This window comes from Tachyglossus aculeatus, chromosome X4 (assembly GCF_015852505.1).
Source record: "Tachyglossus aculeatus isolate mTacAcu1 chromosome X4, mTacAcu1.pri, whole genome shotgun sequence".
Classification (NCBI taxonomy): domain Eukaryota; kingdom Metazoa; phylum Chordata; class Mammalia; order Monotremata; family Tachyglossidae; genus Tachyglossus; species Tachyglossus aculeatus.
Window position 1 is genome coordinate 43,012,719 of NC_052098.1, and position 21,664 is coordinate 43,034,382.

The following is a 21,664-nucleotide window of genomic DNA, read 5'->3' on the forward strand; positions in this document are numbered from 1 at the left end:
GTCCTACTAGTACTACTACTAATAATGGTACTCGTTAAGTGCTTAGTATGTGTCAGGCACTGTTCTAAGAGCTGGGGTAGATACATGTTAATCAGGTCGGACACAGTCCCTGCCCCACATGGGGCTCACACTCTTAATCCCCATTTTACAGATGAGGTAACAGGCTCAGAGAAGTGAAGTGACTCACCCAAGGTCACAGAGCAGACACGTGGCAGAGGCAGGATTAGAACCCAGGTCCTTCTTGACTCCCAGACCCAGGCTCTATCCACTAAGCAAAGGAAGCTGTGGAAAGTTCCAGAGTTCGGCTTGATGCAAAGTGTTGTTTAGATCAGTCAATCAATCGATGGTATTTATTGAGCACTTACTGTGCAGAGCACTGTACTAAGCACTCAGGAGAGTATATAGGGAATAAAGGGAGGACAATAAGGATATTGTCCTCAGAGATGCCTATATTCATAGAGTTAATGCACTTTTTCGTGCATTTCTACTCAGTTATTGTTTTCAGGACCAAATTACCCACAAGTTTTGAGCATCTAGGACAGGCATGAGGTAGGTGGGATACTAAATGCTAAAACTGGGGCTTTACTCGAGAGACATCAAAAACTAGCCCACCTCTTCCCCTCAATGCTTTTCCTGCAGTTGGAAAATATCTTCTGAATGAGACATTGGAAAGAGCTGAAATGAATGTCACCCCTGCAGTGGAGATTCTCCATGTGATCTCTTTAGAGTTTCTGATAGATCTTCATCCTCAAGGCTGAGTTTGAGGTGAAATCAAATTCACACTCAGAAGAAATGAAACGAATGGCCCAAGAACTAGTTTAATATTTACTTCAGGGACAAGGTGGTGATTTTCATGTTTCTGGAGTAACGTTTTGTCCCTGGGTGCTGGTTATCGTATTATCTGTTGAATTAAATTCCTTTTGTTCCGAGTGGCTACTATTTCCCTAATCACAAAGGAGTGAAGCACATGAAGCAATCAGAATGTACTTCAGTGAAAATCCCGGCTTTGTTTTCAGATGCATGAACTAATAAGGTTTTCTTTCTCAGAGGCACTGCCTTTCATCTTTGCAAGTATTCTGTTTTATCCGCTCACACATCAAAGGCTACTTTATGCACTGCCAAATTTCCCCCAAAGGCAAAGCATCTGTCCTACAGAACTTTCCTAGCAGACATCCTAGAGAGGCAAGAAGTAGGCCAACAGCTGAATAATTCTCAAGACTGTATGCTCCCTCTAGACCGTAAGCTCGCTGTGGGCAGGGAACCTCTCCACCAACTCTGTTCTATTGAACTCTCCCAAGAGCTTAGTACGATACTCTACACCCAGTGAGTGCTCAATAAACACCACCGATTGACTGAAACAGCTCACCCTTATACAGAGATCACCCTGAAATGGAATTCTAACCTGAGCTCTAAGGAAGAAAACGAAATGGCACAGTGGATAAAGCACAGGCCTGGGAGTCAGAAGGTCATGGGTTCTAAACCCAGGTCCTCCACTTGTCTGCTGTGTGACTGTGGGCAAGTCTCTTCACTTCTCTGGGCCTCAGTTCCCTCATCTGTAATTGAGATTGAGGGGATTGAGACTGTGAGCCCCACGTGGGACAGGGACTGTGTCCAACTAGATTTGCTTGTATCCACCCCAGCGCTTAGTACAGTGCTTGGCACAAAGTAAGTGCTTAACAAATACCATCATTATTATTAATCCAAGAATCATATGGCTCCAGGAGATTCCACTGTAAAATGGGGAACAGGCAGATTAGATCAGTAAGCCTCAGGATGGAGAATTTAGAATCGAAAATTGGAACTGAAATGGACTTGTAGGTTGAAAAACAGTAACAAAGACCACCTTAGGCATTTATCAAACATATAGGAACAAGAAACCAGACATGAGGAGAAGTACAGCTAGAAAAGCAGCATGTCGTAGTGGATAGAGCACAGGCCTGTAAATCAGAAGGACCTGGATTCTAATCCCATGTCCACCACTTGTCTGCTGGGTGACCTTGGGTGAGTCAGTTCACTTCTCTGGGCCTCAGTTACCTCATTTGGAAAAAAACAGGGATTAAGAGTGTGAGCCTATCATGGGACCAAGCACTTAGTACAGTGCTCAAGCGCTTAGTACAGTGCTCTGCACACAGTAAGTGCTCAATAAATATGATTGAAGAATGAATGAATGTCCAACCTGATTAATCTGAATCTACCCCAGTGCTCAAAACAGTGCTCGGCATACAGTAAGCGCTTAATGGATACCATAATTATTAATTATTAAAACCCTATTTGAACCTGCGGGGCATACAACTGGAATCCTGGTTCCTGCAGATTGCAAGACACACACAGTTTGCTGTTGCTATTTTCCAGGGCCCAGAGGCAAATGCCTAATCATGCACCTGTTGTGCAGCTTTGGTAGAGACCCTTTGCAGAGACCCTTGGTCTCTGGTCACTGGCGGATGGGGCCAGAAGTGGGGCTCTGGGTGGGGATTGGTGGAATGGGGGAATAGCAATGGAGGGGGTAATAATAATAATAATAATAATAATAATAATAATAATAATAATAATAATAATGGCATTTGTTAAGCCAGGCACTGTACTAAGTGCTGGGATGGATACAAGCAAATCTGATTGAACACAGTTCCCTGTCCCACTTAGGGCTCACGGTCTCAATCCCTATTTTACAGATGAGGTAACGGAGATCTCAGGGAATCAATCAATCAATCAATCATATTTATTGAGCACTTACTGTGTGCAGAGCACTGTACTAAGCACTTGGGAAGTGAAGCGACTCGCCCAAGGTCACACAGCAGACAAGTGGCAGAGCCAGGATTAGAACCCATGACTTATTAACTCCCGGGCCCGTGCTCTAGCCACTACGCCATGCTGCTTCCACACAAATAGATTACAGGGGTGCACACAAACACCCTTCCCTGCCCCTTCCTGCCCTGAGCCTGCTTTCCAGGCCTCAAACCCAAGCGGTGGTTCAGGGAGGTTCAGCAACTTTCTCAGAGTTACACAGCCGGTCAGGTGCAGAGCTAGGACAAGAATCTGGCTCTCCTGGGTCCCGGTCCCACAGTCTAGCCACTAAGCCACGTGGCCTTGCTCCCAAACGTTTAATTAAATGCTTACCCTATTTAAGCGTTGCACGAACCACTGGGCTCATTACGTGGAAATCGAATCAAGACAGATTAGAGGAGCAGCATGGCCTAATGGAGAGAGCATGGGCCTGGGAGTCAGGAGGACCTGGGCTCTACTCTCCTGCCACTGCCGCCACTCAGAACTAGAGGCTGGAGCAGGGTGAGGGGGCCTTGCTGGAGAGGAGGTCTTTTTTTTACTTACGGTATCTGTTTTAGGGCTTACTGTGTGCCAGGCACTGTTCTAAGCTCTGGGGTAGATACCAAGTAATCAGGTTGGACACAGTCCATGTCTCACATTCATCCATTCCATCGTATTTACTGAGCGCTTGTGGTGTGCAAAACACTGAGCTAAGCACTTGGGAGAGTCTAATAGAACAACAGACAGACACATTTCCTGCCCACAATGAGCTCACGGGGTGCTCACAGTCATATTCCCCATTTTCCAGATGAGGTAACTGAGGCCCGGAGAAGTGAAGTGACTTGCCCGAGGTCATGCAGCAGAGAAGTGATGGAGCCGGGATTAGAACCCTGGTTCTTGGGACTCTCAGGTCCGGGTTCTGTCCACAGGGCTGTGCTGCTTCAAGTGGGAGGGGGCTGGCCTGGCCTTTACAGTCCCGTCATGATCCAAGCTTCAGGCCCATGCTCCCACTGGGCTGAGGGAAGACACGCTTCAGTTATCAGAGGGCGGGGGAATTGCTTCTTTCTGGGATCCTGTCCTCTGCTCATTAAGTAGAGGATGTGCAGATGAGAAGGCACTGGGCCTCTGGCCCAACCTGTGACATCACATTATGCTGTGGGCCTGGAATAACTGCTTGGTGTGTGACCTTGGATAACTCACTTCGCTTCTCTGTGCCTCAGTTCCTTCATCTGTAAAATGGGGATTAAGAGTGTGAGCCCCATGTGGGACAGGGACTGTGTCCAACCTGATTAGCTTGTACCTACCCCAGCACTTAGTACAGTGGCTGGCACATGATAAGCACTTAGCAAATCCACAGAAGAAAGTCAGCGTTTAGAACAGTGCTCAGCACTTAAAACAGTGCTTAGCACATAGTAAGCACTTAACAAATGCCATCATTATTATTATATTACAGCAGCAGCAAGTTGCTGTGATTTTCATGTGGTACATCTTGCCAATTTCCTGAATTCTGGAGAAGGTGACGGAGCATTCCATTCCAGGACCTTTCTTTCCCCCTTAAGCAATGAGTCTCTGGAGGCAGTCCCGGAACTGTCACAAGGTTTTGGAATGTCGAAGAAAATGTTCTATATGCCAGGGATTCCATTCTTGATTGACTGTGACCCTGAGCTAGCAACATTATCCTGTTGTGACTCAGCGACAATCAGGACTTACTTGCGGAGTCAGTTCTTAAAGACTGCACATGCAATGCCCTGGAGAAATATCTCTTTTTAATCAGTCAATCAATAGCATTTATTGAGCGCTTACTGGGTGCAGAGCACTGCGCTAAATGCTTGGACAGTGCTTGGCACATAGTAAGCACTTAATAAATGCCATCATTATTATTATTATTATTACATGGCTTAGTGGAAAAAGCACGGGCTTTGGAGTCAGAGGACATGGATTCTAATCCAGAGAAGCAGCGTGGCTCAGTGGAAAGTGCATGGGCTTTGGAGTCAGTGGTCATGGGTTCAAATCCCAGCTGCGCCAATTGTCAGCTGTGTGACTTTGGGCAAGTCACTTAACTTCTCTGTGCCTCGATTACCTCACCTGTAAAATGGGGATTGACTATGAGCCCTCCGTGGGACAACCTGATCATTCTGTAGCCTCCCCAGTGCTTCAAGCGCTTAGTACAGTGCTCTGCACACAGTAAGTGCTCAATAAATACGATTGAATGAATGACTCCACTACTTTTCTGCTGTGTGACCTTGAGCAAGCCACTTAAACTTCTCTCTCCCTCAGCTACCTTATCTGTCAAATGGGGATGAAGACTATGAGCCCCATGTGGGCCAACTGATTACCTTGACTCTACCCCAGTGCTTAGAAGCGCTTAACAAATACCACAATTATTATTATTATTATTATTATTATTACAACAGAGTTGGTAGACACATTCCCTGCCCAAAATGAGTTTACAAGTCTAGAGATGAGCAAACAGTCTAGAGGAACAATATTTTTGAGTGAAAAATATTGGAGAGAATAATTATTCATCAATAATCATAATAATCATGGTATCTGTTAAGCGCTTACTATGTGCCAGACACTGTATTAAGCGCTGGGGTGGGGTGGATAGATGCAAATCAGGTTGGAAACAATCCCTGTGCCACGTGGAGCTCACAGTCTCGAGCCCCATTTTACAGATGAACCTGATTTGAGACTAGAGCTGTGTAAATCCATGAAGGTTTCCTCCTGCAGTGCTCCATGGGGAAAAAAAAATCCACACTCCCCCTGCCTCCTCAGAGGTATTGGTATTGCGGTATTTGTTAAGTGCGTACTGTGTGCCAGGCACTGTACTAAGCGCTGGGGTAGATGCAAGGTAATTAGGTTGGATACAGTCCCCGTCCCACATGGGACTCACAGTCAATTCCCATTTTCCAGATGAAGTAACTGAGGCCCAGAGAAGTGAAGTGACTTGCCCAAGGTCACTCAGCAGTCAAGCGGTAGAGCTGGACTCCCACCGCAGACTCTGGGGGAAGGACAGTTGCCAGGCCCCGGTGGCAATGCTGCTGCTGATGGCACTTATTAAGCACTTACTATGTGCAAAACACTGTTCTAGACACTGGGGAGGTCACAAGGTGATAAGGCTGTCCCACAGGGGGCTCACAGTCTTAATCCCCATTTTACAGATGAGGTAACTGAGGCCCAGAGAAGTTAAGTGCCCAAAGTCACACAGCTGACAAGTGGCAGAGCCGGGATTTGAACCCATGACCTCTGACTTCAAAGCCCAGGCTCTTTCCACTGAGCTACGCTGCTTCTCATCAAATGCCATCATCAGCAATGCTGTCACCAGTGCAGTAACTGCCCAGGGTTGCCTTTAGCACCCTTTGAATTTGCCCAGGGGGTAAGCACTGGGGTAAAAACAGGATAATAATAATTATAATAATAATGATGGCATTTATTAAGCACTTACTATGTGCAAAGCACTGTTCTAAGCGCTGGGGAGGTTACAAGGTGATCAGATTGTCCCACAGGGGCTCACAGTCTTAATCCCCATTTTACAGATGAGAGAACTGAGGCCCAGAGAAGTTAAGTGACTTGCCCAAAGTCACACAACTAAGTGGCAGAGCCAGGATTTGAACCCATGACCTCTGACTCCAAAGCCCTGTCTCTTTCCACTGAGCCACGCTGCTTCTCATTTTCAACACAATCCATGTCTCCCATGGGGCTCACAGGCTTAACCCCCATTTTTCAGATGAGGTAACTGAGGCCCAGAGAAGTGAAGCAACTTGCCCAATGTCACGTGGCAGAGCTGGGATTAGGACCCAGATCCTTCTGACTCCCAGGACGATGCTCTATCCGCTAGGCCATGCTGCTTCTCTGTAGCTCAGATCTTTTCTCTGGGAATTCTCTGGGAATTCTTATATAGCAATCAAATAGTCCAAAAAGTTACCTTTTGCCTTATATAACTACTTAAATATATCAGTTTTATGTCACACGTTAGAAGATAATACTGTGCCATAAATTGTGCTGATCTTCCTGAGGAAGGGCAACTCTGATGTGTAGTCGTGAAACCTGCTTCAGTGTTGGAAAGAAGCATTATGGCCTAGTCAGAAAGACCTGGGTTCTGATCTCGGCTCCACCACTTATCTGCTGTGTGATTTTGGGCCAGTCACTTCACTTCTCTATTCCTTGGTTATCTCATCTGTAAAATGGGGATTAAGACTGTGAGCCCCATGTGGGACAGGGACTGTGTCCAACCTGATTAGCTCGCATCTACCCTAATGCTTAGTACAGTGCCTGGCACACAGTGAGCGCTTAACAAATACTATTATAAAACCAAAAAAAAACCAAGTTCAGTTTCAGGCTTACTGCTGGTAAGAGCTGCTGTTTTTGGTGCTTCGGTGTGGGGTTGGACAGGAAAACGTAACCACAGCAGATGTCATTTCAGATCTTGACTCAGCAGAAAAGAAGACTCGGTTTGTGGAAGCGAATGTCTGCAGAGGGTAAGCAGCAATGAGGAAATCCCTCAGGTAAATGAAATTAGCTCCAAAGCACTATGCTCCTGTGTTCTTCATCAGCATTCATGCTACAATGCTGTCTGAGAAAAAAAGAAAAAAACCACTTATCTCAGCATGCAGTGAGTAGACCACCGCCGAAAGACAACATTCTCAGTGTTGACCTAAATATTTTAAGAGTACGTATGAGTTTTCAGGGCTACAGTTTCCTTGTTAATGGAACATTTTCTGGAAGCATCCTTAAATGTGAAAATCAATAAGATATTATTTTATAGGTCGTTACTGGTGAGCTAAATCAAAAGTTCCAAGAGGTCAAGTGTTATGGGAAAGGACAACTAAAGAGTATATTCAGCTATCCTGTGTTTTGGGGGACGATAATAGTAATTATGATACTTGTTATGCAATTAGTAAGTGTCAAGCACTGTTCTGAGCAGTGGGGTAGATACAAATTAAGCAGATTGGACACAGCTCCTGTCCCACATGGGGCTCACACTCTTATCCCCATTTTACAGATGAGGGAGGCCCAGAGAAGTGAAGCGACTTGCCCAATGTCACACAGCAGACATGTGGCAGAGCCGGGATTAGAACCCAGGTCCTCCTGACTCCCAGGCCCATGCTCTAGCCACTGAGCCTTGCTGCTTCTGGATGTTACTGCTAGTGGGGATTAAGACTATGAGCCCCATGTGGAACATAGACTGTGTATAACCTGATCAGTTTGCATCTACCCCAGTGCTTAGTATAGTGCTTGGCGCTTAACAAATGTCCTTTTTAGAAAAAAATGTGCTACCGGGAACCTGACTGGTTTCCAGAGCCTCACTGTCTTGCCAGTTGTCACTGAGAATGATTGATAGGTGGCACCAAGGAAACAGCTCCAGGAGCTGGGTGTGTCTTCTGGAGCCAGTTGAATTTATTGAGCGCTTCCTATGTGCAGAGCACTGTACTAGGTGCTTGGGAGAGTACAATATAACCTTAACCAGACATATTTCCTGCCCACGACGAGCTTACAGTCTAGAGAGGGATACAGACGTTTGTATAAATAAATAAATGACAGATATCTATCAATCAATCAATCAATCGTATTTATCGAGTGCTTACTGTGTGCAGGGCACTGTGCTAAGCGCTTGGGAAGTACAAGTTGGCAACATATAGAGACAGTCCCTACCCAACAGTGGGCTCACAGTCTAGAAGGGGGAGACAGAGAACAAAACCAAACATATTAACAAAATAAAATAAGTAGAATAGATATGTACAAGTAAAATAAAAAAATAAATAGAGTAATAAATATGTATAAACATATATACATATATACAGGTGCTGTGGGGAAGGGAAGGAGGTAAGACGGGGCGATGGAGAGGGGGGCGAGGGGGAGAGGAAGGAGGGGGCTCAGTCTGGGAAGGCCTCCTGGAGGAGGTGAGCTCTCAGTAGGGCCTTGAAGGGAGGAAGAGAGCTAGCTTGGCGGATGTTGGGAGGGAGGGCATTCCAGGCCAGGGGGGATGACGTGGGCCGGGGGTCGACGGTGGGACAGGCGAGAACGAGGCACGGTGAGGAGATTAGCGGCAGAGGAGCGGAGGGTGCGGGCGGGGCTGTAGAAGGAGAGAAGGGCGGTGAGGTAGGAGGGGGTGAGGTGATGGAGAGCCTTGAAGCTGAGGGTGAGGAGTTTCTGCCTGATGCGCAGATTGATTGGTAGCCACTGGAGATTTTTGAGGAGGGGAGTAACATGCCCAGAGCGTTTCTGGACAAAGACAATCCGGGCAGCAGCATGAAGTATGGATTGAAGTGGGGAGAGACACGAGGATGGGAGATCAGAGAGAAGGCTGATGCAGTAGTCCAGACGGGATAGGATGAGAGCTTGAACGAGCAGGGTAGCGGTTTGGATGGAGAGGAAAGGGCGGATCTTGGCAATGTTGTGGATCTGAGACCGGCAGGTTTTGGTGACGGCTTAGATGTGAGGGGTGAATGAGAGAGCGGAGTTGAGGATGACACCAAGATATGGACATAAGTGCTGTGGGGCTGGGAGGGGGGATGAATAAAGGGAGCAAATCGGGGTGACACAGAAGGGAGTGGGAGGAAAGGAAAGGAGGGCTCAGTCAGGGAAGGCTTCTTGGAGATGTGCCTTCAATAAGGCTTTGAAGGGGGGAGAGTCGTTGTCTGTTGGATATGAGGCGGGAGGGCGTTCCAGGCCAGAGGCTGGCCTTTTCTCCCTCTAGACCATAAGCTCTCTGTGGGCATGGATCATGTGTACCAACTTGATTATATTGTCCTCTCCCAAGCACTCAGTACAGTGCTCTGCCCACAGTAAGGGCTCAGCAAATACCACTGATTGATTGACTGATTGATCACCAAAGCCTTATAGACCTCCAACATGTTATGGAGATTCATGTCCTGTTGCTTCCAGACTGTCTGAAAACCATTCTGGGTGTTACAGTTCTGTTTTCTCCCTCTTTGTCTAGCCATGTATTTGTCTAAATATGCATCACTGAACAGCCTAAGAAGCAAAATTTAGTGATGCCTCTGGAAGCGATTAAGGTTTAGTTCTACTTTAAGTGCACGTGGAATAAGCAACTGCTTTCGTTAATTTAGCTTAGTACAGAATCAGGGTATGGTGCAGATTTCTATCAAGCAAGGGTATTTATCGAGCTCTTACTGTGTGCTGAGCACTGTACTAAGCGCTTGGTACAACCAGGAGGAAAATGATTTTAAATTAACACAGATACAGGCGTACCTCACGATGCAGCAGTTATCTGTTTTTCTAAAACATGGCTGTATCATGAACAGAATTTTTCATTTCACTGGATCCTTTTCAGAGCCAGTGGAAAATAATTTGAAGTTTCTTACATGTAATATTCTGTAGTATTAAACATCACTAAACTATTATTTATTCTCTACTAAAGTCATTTAAACACAAACATCATGACATGAACTAAATGAGGAGTTGTAACATGATTATTATCCTGTGAAGGGGGTTGCAGAAATGGAAGTTTGCTGACTGTGGCTCTGGTTTTTCGACTTTAGTGAAAATGTGTCCAATTCTTCCTCATAAAGCACTCTGTAATAGACCAAGTGTGTCTGAACATCTCTGCACAGTTTTGAACTTCTCTCTCTATTGGAGTTTTCTTCAGTCATTTTTAAAGGTTAATCCAATGTTTTATTTAGTTTGGCCTGCTGTGTGGCCTTAGACAAGTCACTTCACTTCTCGGTGCCTCAGTTTCCTCATCTGTAAAATGGAATTAAATCTCTGTTCTCCCTCACCCTTAAGCCGTGAGCCCTATATGGGACAGGGACCATGTCTAAGAGAAGCAGTGTGCCCTAGTGGCAAGAGCACGGGCTTGGGAGTCAGAGGAGGTGGGTTCTAACCTCGCTCCGCCACTTGACTGCTGTGTGACCTTGGGGCAAGTCGCTCTAGTGCTCGATAAATACGATTGATAGATTGATTAAGGTATAACAGAGTTGGAAGACACTTTTCCTGTTCTTAAAGGCAGGCTTAGTTTTTGTCAAGCTCTAAGGCCAGAGGCCCCTCACTGGGTCACACCTGGAGAGTTCCCAGTACTCTACCAGTCTCGATTACAGGAGGGAGAGTCAAGAAGAGGCCTGTCCATTCCATTCCTAGCTTGGGCAGTGGCTAGCAAGTAGAAGGCGATCTGCTACAAGTCACAACTCACCTGTGTTGGGCAGCAGCAGCATGGGAGAGAATTGAGGGCTGAAACTCAAGTTGACTGCGCGGAAGGAGGCAATGGTAAACCACTTCTGTATTTTTACCAAGAAAACTCTATGGATACACTGCCAGAACGACGGCAGAAGGAAGTGGGGCATTCTGGGACAGATGTGTCCATGGCGTCATTAGGGGTCGAAGATGACTCGATGGCATAAGACAAACCCACAGCACTGGGTAGACACGAGATCATGTCTGGCAGGGTGGTTCACATAAAACAGTGGGGTAGAAACAGAGAGATCTGTAGCGAAATGTTTGGTTTGGGACACCTTAAGCAAAAATCCAACAAAACTGCTCATCCTGTTATCTTGAACCAACTTCACCATGCTGTGAGGTTTAAGGTTACTGGGAATCTTGTGTGTCAAGCAAACCATAGAGTCTAATGCAGTTTCTAGGCTATCTTGGTCCAGAATGAAAGTGAAAAAATAACAAACCCATTATGATACGTCTTGCAGGCACGCAGGAAATCTATTTGTGTGCCTATAGATTAGTGGAAGGACTCCAAGTCATAGTAAATAATCACAATGTAACAAAAGGCCTCTAAAAGGAAAAGTCCCTTTTTACTAAAAATTGACTTTCATCCTGGACCGAACCAGGGGAGTTTGTCTATGAGCTAAGAGATGTCAAAAATCGGTGCGTTTTGTACAGAAGTCTTAACAGATGGACACCGACACAGTGTCTATCGGAAAATAACTTTCACTACCAGAGAACACACAGCCCAAAATCCTGCCAGCTAAGCGCTGCCACATTGCAGCCGAGAGGTAAATGAATATGGTCAGCCTGGTGCTTTGGGGGAGTCCAAGAAAAGCAACACTCCAAAAAGCTGTTCATAATAATTCCACTTGGCATCTTGGCACTGCCTGCTATTTCTCCATTTGGCTAGGTAAGCTGCAGGATCGAAGGAGACATCGGGGTGCATGAGAGGAAGGAACGATCTTTGCCTTCTCCAGGTGGGTGCTTAGTAGGTTATTGTCACATGAAGACTGCTTCATGAAATTGCAACAAGGGCTACTAAGAAGCGTCACGGCCGGCTGGAAAGCGCACAGGCCTGGGAGGCAGAGGACTGGGTTCTAATCCCGGCTCCAGTACTTGTCCGCTGTGTGACCATGGGCAAATCACCTCATTTCTCTGGGCCTCAGTTTCCTCCTCTGCAAAATGGGGATTCAATACCAGTTCTCCCTCCTGTTTAGACTGTGAACCCCAGGTGGCACCTGATTATCTTGTATCTACCCCGGGGCTTAGTACGGTGCTTGGCCCATAGTAAGCGCTCAAAAAGTACCACAATTACTATCATTATTATCATTAGCTCTATCACCTTCTCGCTGCCGACCTCTCTCCCATTTCTTGCCACTGGCCTGGAATGCCCCCTCTATTCCTATCCTACATACGATTACTCTCCCCACCCTCAAAGCTTTATTGTAGGCATTTCTCTTCCCAGAGGCCTTCCCAGACTAAGCCCTCATTTCCTCTTTTCCTACTCCCTTCTGCGTCACCCTAATTTGATCCCTTTATTCACCCCTCCCTCAGCCCCACAGCACTTATAATAATAATAATAATAATAATAATAATAATAATAATGGTGGTATTTGTTAAGCGCTTACTATGTGCAAAGCACTGTTCTAAGCGCTGGGGGGATACAAGGTGATCAGGTTGTCCCACGTGGGGCTCACAGTCTTCATCTCCATTTTACAGATGAGGGAACTGAGGCACAGAGAAGTTAAGTGACTTGCCCAAAGTCACACAGCTGACAATTGGTGGAGCCGGGATTTGAACCCATGACCTCTGACTCCAAAACCCGGGCTCTTTCCACTGAGCCACGCTGCTTCTCACTTATGTACACATCTGTAATTCATTTATTTCTATGAATGTCTTTCTTCCCCCTCTAGATTGTAAACTTGTGGGCAGGGAAGGTGTCTACCAGCTCTGTTGTTTTGCACCCCCCACCATGTGCTCAATACAGTGCTCTGCACACAGTAAGTGCTCCATAAACATAATCGATTATCTGTATAACTCCAAACTAAGACCAAAATTAGGTATTCTGTACTTAGGGCAGGGAATGTGTCTGTTTATTGTTATATTGTACTCTCCCAACCGCTTTAGTACAGTGCTCTGCACACGGTAAGCACTCAATAAATATGACTGAATGAATGAATAGGGTAATCCAAGGAAAGTGCATGATTAAAACCTCCATGAAGGCCATAGAACACGTGTCCAACCCAGATTCCCAAACCAGATAATGGCCAAAGTTAGACTTTAATCAGTATTACAAATCAGAAAGAGTAGCCAGTGCTGAGGTTGAGGTTCATACAATGATAATAATAATAATAATAATGATGGCATTTATTAAGCACTTACTATGTGCAAAGCACTGTTCTAAGCACTGGGGAGGTTACAAGGTGATCAGGTTGTCCCACAGGGGACTCACAGTCTTAATCCTCATTTTACAGATGAGGTAACTGAGGCACAGAGAAGTTAAGTGACTTGCCCAAAGTCTCACATCTGACAATTGTCGGAGCTGGAATTTGAACCTCTGACTCCAAAGCCCATGCTCTTTCCACTGAGCCATGCTGCTTCTCTATGATATTTGAAGCCACTGAGGTTCAAAGCTGCAAGGGTCAAGCTTGATGATCTGGTTACCAGAAATGAATTACCTGTGGCTCATCACGTAGCTTTTCTTGGAAGTGGAGGAAATTAAATTATTTATTATCATTATTATTATTATTATGCTATTCGTTAAGCACTTACTATGTGCGAAATACTGTTCTAAGCTCTGGGGTAGGTACAAGTTAATTAGATTGGACACAGTCTCTTCATGCAGCTCACAGTCTATTTGAGGAGTTTATTAAGTGCTTGCTATATGCCAAGCCCTGTAGAAAGCCCTGGGTTAGGAACAGTCATCACATTCTCTAGAAGAGCATCAAGTTCCAGAACAGTAAGTGAAGTTCCAGAACAGTACATGATTCATTCATTCATTTATTCAATCGTATTTATTGAGCACTTACTGTGTGCAGAGCACTGTACTAAGCACTTGGAAAGTACAAGTCGGCAACATATAGAGACGTTCCCTACCCAACAAAGGGCTCACAGTCTAGAAGCGGGAGACAGAAAACAAAACAAGACATGTAGACAGGTGGTGGCCAGCCATCCTCGAGATATGCAGAGAATTATGATTTTTGGTTCAGAAAGGGCATTTGGCCTGCTGGCTGCCTCTTAGGGAATTTTCACAGTTGGTATATTTGGTGCTTCCCCCAGATTTTTCTACTAGCTCTACACTGTTTCCCCCCGTACAAAAAAAGGGTGATACTGGTGGTTTATGTACTTCTCCCGCCAAAATAGGAGCCTACGAACATTCTCTTCTTGAACAAATTAAAGGCACTTGTGACAGAGAACTAATCATAATAAAAAATGGTATTTGTTAAGTACTTACTACGTGCCATGCACCGTTCTAAGATCTGGGATAGATACAAGATAATCGGGTTGGACACATTCCCTGTCCCCCATGGGGCTCACAGTCTCAATCCCCATTTTACAGATAAGGTAACTGAGGCCCAGAGAAGTTAAGTGACTTGCCCAAGGTCACCCAGCGGACACGTGGAGGAGCCGGGATTAGAACCCAGGTCCTCTGACTCCCAGGCCTGTGCTCTTTCCACTAGGCCAAGCTGCTTCTTGAGGGACAGGCACAGTTAGGGGATAAGATGTGGAAGAGGAGCCAGTAAAGGAAACAGAGACAGAATGGTCGGAGAGGTAGGAAGAGAACCGGGAGACTCCTGAGTGGCAACGACCAAGATGGGATTGTGTCCTAAAGAGGATGGGGTGGTCCAGAGTACCGAAGGTGGTCGAGATGTCAAAGAAGATGAGGACAGAGTAGAGCCCATCAGACTTGGCTATGAGGAGGTCGTTGGTGACTTTGGAGAGCGCGGCATCGGTATAGCGAAACAGGTATAAACATGACCAAAGCAAGCCGGGAAGAGAGCCGGTGGAAAAAAAGCGAAGGCAGTGGACGCAAATGAACCTTCCAAGGAGTTGAAGCAACTTGGCACCCTTTTCTCTGTTATCCACGCTTCCATTCATTCATTCATTCAATTGTATTTATTGAGCACTTACTGTGTGCAGAGCACTGTACTAAGTGCTTGGGAAGTGCAAGTTGGCAACATATAGAGATGGTCCCTACCCAACAACGGGCTCACAGTCTAGAGTCCATAAAACCTTTCTGACCTTCCCACCCCCACCACTGCTTTCCTGGATGAGCCAGTAGCGAGACATGGAAGTCAAAAGAAATGAAATAGAAAGGGGAATTACCTGACTTGTTGCCTTTCTGCTCCCCCTAATCCAGGCTCTCAGATAACTAAGATTAGGTACTCAGACAGCCGTGATTCGATACCCCCAAATGGTCTAGATACACCCTTAGTGGCAACTTTTCAACAACCTCTTTCTATAGGTGTTGTTTCAGTTCGGCCCCCATGCTATTAAAAATAACGATCCCCAGTCTGGAAAAAGAACTCTGCTTCAGCTTTTGAGTTCGATAACCCCAAGGGGTGAAACCACAGCTCTTGGGAAGCTGCACTAAATCTCTTGGGCCATCAGGACACCAAATAATAATAGTGATAATAACAATAATAGCAATCACAACAATAATAATCATTTGTTAAGGCCTAGTGGAAAGATCACGGGCCTGGGAATCGGAGGACCTGGGTTCTAATCCCATGTCTGCCACTTGTCTGCTGTGTGATTTTGGGCAAGTCACTTAACTCCTCTGCACCTCAGTTTCCTCAACTGTAAAATGGGGATTCAATACATATTCTGCCTCCTACTTAGACTGGGGGTCCCATGTGGGACCTATCTTGTATCTACACCAGTGCTTAGAACAGTGCTTGGCAGCGTGGCTGAGTGGAAAGAGCACAGGCTTGGGAGTCAGAGGACATAGGTTCTAATCCCAGTTCAGCCACTTGTCTGCTTCGTGACCTTGGGCAAGCCCCTTAACTTCTCTGTGCCTCAGTTACCTCATCTGTAAAATGATGATTAAGATTGTGAGCCCCATGTGGAACAACCTGATTGCCTTGCATCCTCCCCAGCTCTTAGAACAGTGTTTGGCACACCGTAAGTGCTTAACAAATACCATAGTTATTATTATTCATTCATTCATTCAATCATATTTATTGAGCGCTTACTGTGTGCAGAGCACTGTACTAAGTTCTTGGAAAGTACAATTCGGCAACAGATAGAGACAATTCCTACCCAACAACAGGCTCAGTCTAGAAGAGGTGACAGATTTTTAATTATTAATAATGAATAATTATTATTATGGGCACATAGTAAGCACTTAATGAATACCACAACTATTATTATTATTATTATTACTACTGCTATGTGCCAAGCGCCGTACTAAGCATTGGGATTACAGAGACCCTAATTTATACCAATGGGAGCATTCATTCATTCATTCAATCATATTTATTGAGCACTTACTGTGTGCAGAGCACTGTACTAAGCGCTTGGGAAGTACAAGTTGGCAACATATAGAGACGGTCCCTACCCAACAGCGGGCTCACAGTCAAGAAGGGGGAGACAGACAACAAAACAAAACAACACATATTAACAAAATAAAATAAATAGAATAAATATGTACAAGTAAAATAAATAGAGTAATAAATATGTGCAAACATATACACATAGTGACTTGAATATAGATAGCACACCCCTCTAAATGTTTATCACAACCATTCATTCATTCATTCATTCAATCATATTTATTGAGCGCTTACTGTGTGCAGAGCACTTTACTAAGCACTTGGGAAGTACAAGTTGGCAACATCTAGAGACAGTCCCTACCCAACAGCGGGCACATAGTAAGCGCTTAACAAATATGACAATTATTATTATCTACCCCAGTGCTTAGTACAGTGCCTGGCACATAGTAAATGCTTAATTATTCAATCAATCAATCAATTGTATTTATTGAGCACTTTGTGCAGAGCACTGTACTAAGCACTTGGGAAGTACAAGTTGGCAACATATAGAGACGGTCCCTACCCAACAGTGGGCTCACAGTCTAGAAGGGGGAGACAGAGAACAAAACAAAACATGTTAACAAAATAAAATAAATAAATTAATAGTGTAATAAATACGTACAAACATATATACATATATACAGGTGCTGTGGGGAAGGGAAGGAGGTAAGGCGGAGGGGATGGAGAGGGGGACAAGGGGGAGAGGAAGGAGGGGGCTCAGTCTGAGAAGGCCTCCTGGAGGAGGTGAGCTCTCAGTAGGGCCTTGAAGGGAAGAAGAGAGCTAGCTTGGCGGATGAGGGGAGGGAGGGCATTCCAGGCCAGGGGGATGACGTGGGCCGGGGGTCGACGGCGGGACAGGCGAGAACGAGGCACGGTGAGGAGATTAGCGGCAGAGGAGCAGAGGGTGCGGGCGGGGCTGTAGGAGGAGAGAAGGGAGGTGAGGTAGGAGGGGGCGAGGTGATGGAAAGCCTTGAAGGCAAGGGTGAAGAGTTTCTGCCTGATGCCTAGGTTGATTGGTAGCCACTGGAGATTTTTGAGGAGGGGAGTAACATGCCCAGAGCGTTTCTGGACAAAGACAATCCGGGCAGCGGCGTGAAGTATGGATTGAAGTGGGGAGAGACAAGAGGATGGGAGATCAGAGAGAAGGCTGATACAGTAGTCCAGACAGGATAGGATGAGAGCTTGAACGAGCAGGGTAGCGGTTTGGATGGAGAGGAAAGGGCGGATCTTGGTAATGTTGCGGAGCTGAGACCGGCAGGTTTTGGTGATGGCTTGGATGTGAGGGGTGAACGAGAGAGCAGAGTCGAGGGATGACACCAAGGTTGCGGGCTTGTGAGACGGGAAGGATGGTAGTGCCGTCAACAGTGATGGGAAAGTCAGGGAGAGGGCAGGGTTTGGGAGGGAAGACAAGGAGTTCAGTCTTGGACATGTTGAGTTTTAGGTGGCAGGCAGACATCCAGATGGAGATGTCCTGAAAGCAGGAGGAGATGCAAGCCTGGAGGGAGGGGGAGAGAGCAGGGGCAGAGATGTAGATTTGGGTGTCATCAGCGTAGAGATGATAGTTGAAGCCGTGGGAGTGAATGAGGTCACCAAAGGAGTGAGTGTAGATCGAGAACAGAAGGGGACCAAGAACCGAACCTTGAGGAACCCCCACAGTAAGGGGATGGGAGGGGGAGGAGGAGCCTGCAAAAGAAACTGAGAATGAACGACTGGAGAGATAAGAGGAGAACCAGGAGAGGACGGAGTTAACCAGGAGGTTAAACTAGGTAATGAAAGCAGAACTTGGGGAGAGCGGTTCTTAGGCTCTCCTCTGACCAGGCAATAGTTCCTAGTTAAGCATCAAAAAAGCCTGTGACCATGCCAGAAGATTTAAGATAAAGCCAGTTCTGCACAGATCACCTCACATTTTCCAATTCAGATGCTGATGTTGTATTTCTACTGACCAGGCTTAATCAGATCCTAAGGTGAATGTTTTTGGACCACTTCCCTTTCTCAGGAAATCTATCATTGAAATCCAGAGACCAGACAACTAAAATAATAACAATAATGATGATGGTATTTGATAAGTGCTTATTCTGTGCCAAGCACTATACTAAGCGCTGGGGTAGAGATGACATAATCAGGTTGGACACAGTCCCTTTCCCACATGAGGTTCACAGTCCAAGTAGGAGAGAGGAGGATTTAATCCCCATTGCACAGATGAGGTAACTGAGGTAGCATTCGAGAAGCAGCACGGCTTAGTGGATAGAGTCCAGGTCTGGGAGTCACAAGGACCTGGGTTCTAATCTTGGCTCTGCCGCATGTCCATTGTGTGACCTTGGGGAAATCACTTCACATCTCTGGGCCTCAGTTACCTCATCTGGAAAATGGGGATTAAGAGTGTGCCCATGTGGGACAGGGAGTGTGTCCAACCTCATTAACTTGTATCTACTCTAGCGCTTAGAAGAGTGCTTGGCATATAGTTAAGTGCTTAACAAGTACCATAATTATTATTGTTAGACGGTCCCCTGGACTGTAAGCTCACTGTGGGAAGGGAACGTGCCTACCAACGTGCTCTCCCAAGCGCTCAGTACAGTGCTCTGCACACAGTAAGTGCTCAATAAATACCATTCATTGATGTATCCTCTGTTCCTGGATTGCAGGGGGATTGAGACAGGAAGGCGTGTTTCACCCCTCTGGACTGTAAATTCGTTGTGGGCAAGGAACGTGTCTACCAACTCTGTTTCACCATACTCTCCCGAGCGCTTAATACAGTGCTCTGCACACAGTGAGGGCTCAATAAATACGAATGACTTTATGGCTTTAAAGGGACTGATGTACCTTCTTAATAGTGGCTGTTAACAGAAGGTAACTGTTACATCAGATAGCCTCTTCTTGCATAAAGGCTGTATTGTTCTCTCCATCCATTCCTTCATTCATTCAGTGGTGTTTATTGGGCGCTTACTGTGTGCAGAACACTGTACTAAGCACTTGGGAAGTACAAGTCAGCAACATATGGCAACATCCAACATCAGAAACTGCTGCAAAATAATTCCAGGAACTTTTCCCAGGGAAACAATCAGAGCAGCACATATATCTCCAAGAGGGCTTTACTGCATCAAGGCTCTATGGGCAGGCATGCAAATATTTATTTATTTGAGACCAGGAAATATCAGGTGCAGTAGGGCATGAAGTCAGTGCTTAGAACAGTGTTTGGCACATAGTAAGCACTTAACAAATGCCAGTATTATTATTAATAATAATAATGTTTTAGACTGATGCCTATCTTTATAGAAAGTAAAATCTTCCTCCGATTGCACTGCCTGTCCTCTTTGAAATACGTCACTGAGTTCAGGAAGCAGTGTGACCCAGTGGAAAGAGCATGGGCCTAGGAGTCAGGGGACCTGGACTCTAATCCCAGCTCTGCCAATGGCTAGCTGTGTGACCTTGGGCAAGTCACTTAACTTCTCAGGGTTTCCTCAGCTTTAATAATGGGGATTTTATACCTTTTCTCCCTCCTACTTAAGACCATGAGCCTCACGTGGGACAGCGCTTAGAACGAGCTGAGATTAGAACCCGGGACTTTCTGACTCCCAGACCTGCACTCCATCCGCTAGGCTACGCTGCTTCTTCTTCATCAGAAACATGGAAGAGGTGGTCCCGGCAACAGCAGCATGTTACAGGAACTCATTCTTATACCCATGTATAAATTTGTATCTCTATATGTCTATATGTGTGTCTCTTTATACGTGTATCTCTGTATATCTGCTGGAAGGCCGTGTCACTAAACCACCAGAAGAGGGTTTTTTGGTTTGTTTTTTTTTCCCCCAAGATCTCCAGGGATGGGGATGGAGCGCCTTCCCTTGGCAACCTGTTCTATAGTGTTTTCTCACCTTGATAGGATGTTCTTCCTTCTGTAATTTTCAGGTCACTTCCCCGTGTTTGCTCTTCAGAGGATATGGAGAAAAATTAACCTATTCCTCCCTCCCAACTCCCAGTAAATGGTCAATAAGTAACAATAATGATAATTGTGGTATTTGTTAAGTGCATACTCTGTTCCAGGCACTATACTAAGCACCGGGGCGGATACAAGCAAATCGGGTTGGACAGAGTCCCTTTTCCCCATTGGGCTCGCAGTCTCGATCTCCATTTTACAGATGAGGGAACTGAGGCATAGAGAAGTGAAGTGACTTGCCCAGGATCACACAGCAGACAAGTGGCAGAGCTGGGATTAGAACCCAGGGCCTTCTGACTCCCGAGGCCGTGCTCTATCCACTAATACTACTCCATAATAATCGTTCATCTATTTGATGGTCAGTGTGGATTATTATTATTATTATTATGTCTGTCTGTTAAACACTTCTATGTTTCAAGCACATTTCTAAGCACAGGGATAGATATGAGTTAATCAGGATGTACATAGTCCCTGCCTCATATGTGGCTCACAGTCTAAGTAGGAGACAGTAGGATTTAATCTCTATCTTACAGATGAGGAAAATGAGGCACAGAATGCAGTGACTATCCCAAAGTCACACTGCAAGCAATCGGCAGAAGTGGGATTAGAACCCAGGTCCTCTGACTTCCAGACCTGTGCTCTTGCCATTAGGCCACACTCCTTCTCTAGACTCAAAAATATACTAGAGACTGTTTGTCTTGTCTTATGCCGTCGAATCGTTTCTGACCCATAGCAACTCCATATTCACATCTCTCCCAGAACACCCCACCTCCATCTGCAATCGTTCTGATAGTGTATCCACAGAGTTTTCTTGGTAAAAATATGGAAGTGGTTTACCATTGTTGCCCTCGATGCCGGAAACTCAAGTCTCCACCCTCAACTTTCTCCTACGCTGCTGCTGACCAGCACAGGGGAGTTTTGACTTGTAGCAGATTGCCTTCCACTCACTAGCCACTGCCCAAGCTAGGAATGGAATGGGTATGCCTCTGTTTGACTCTCCCTCCCATAGCCGAGACTGGTAGACTATAGGAAACTCTCCAGATGCGATCCTGAGAGGGGTAAGAGACTGCTATAATAATAATAATAATTGTGGTATTTGTTAAGCACTTACTGTGTCCCAGGCACTGTATTAAGGGCTGGGGTGGATACAAGCAAATCAGGTTGGACACAGTCCCCATCCTACATGAGGCTCACAGTTTCGATCCTCATTTTACAGATGAGGAAACTGAGGCCCAGAGAAGTGAAGTGACTTGCCCAAGGTCAC

The 21,664-nt window shown here is 45.7% G+C and overlaps 1 non-coding gene across 1 annotated transcript; it reads right to left on the bottom strand.

Moving 5' to 3' along the window:
• Positions 1 to 21,321: 21,321 nt before the first annotated feature.
• On the bottom strand, positions 21,322 to 21,459 carry LOC119948224. The gene has a single exon (XR_005456635.1). It is a non-coding gene; the product is annotated as a small nucleolar RNA SNORA7 (small nucleolar RNA).
• Positions 21,460 to 21,664: the final 205 nt, after the last annotated feature.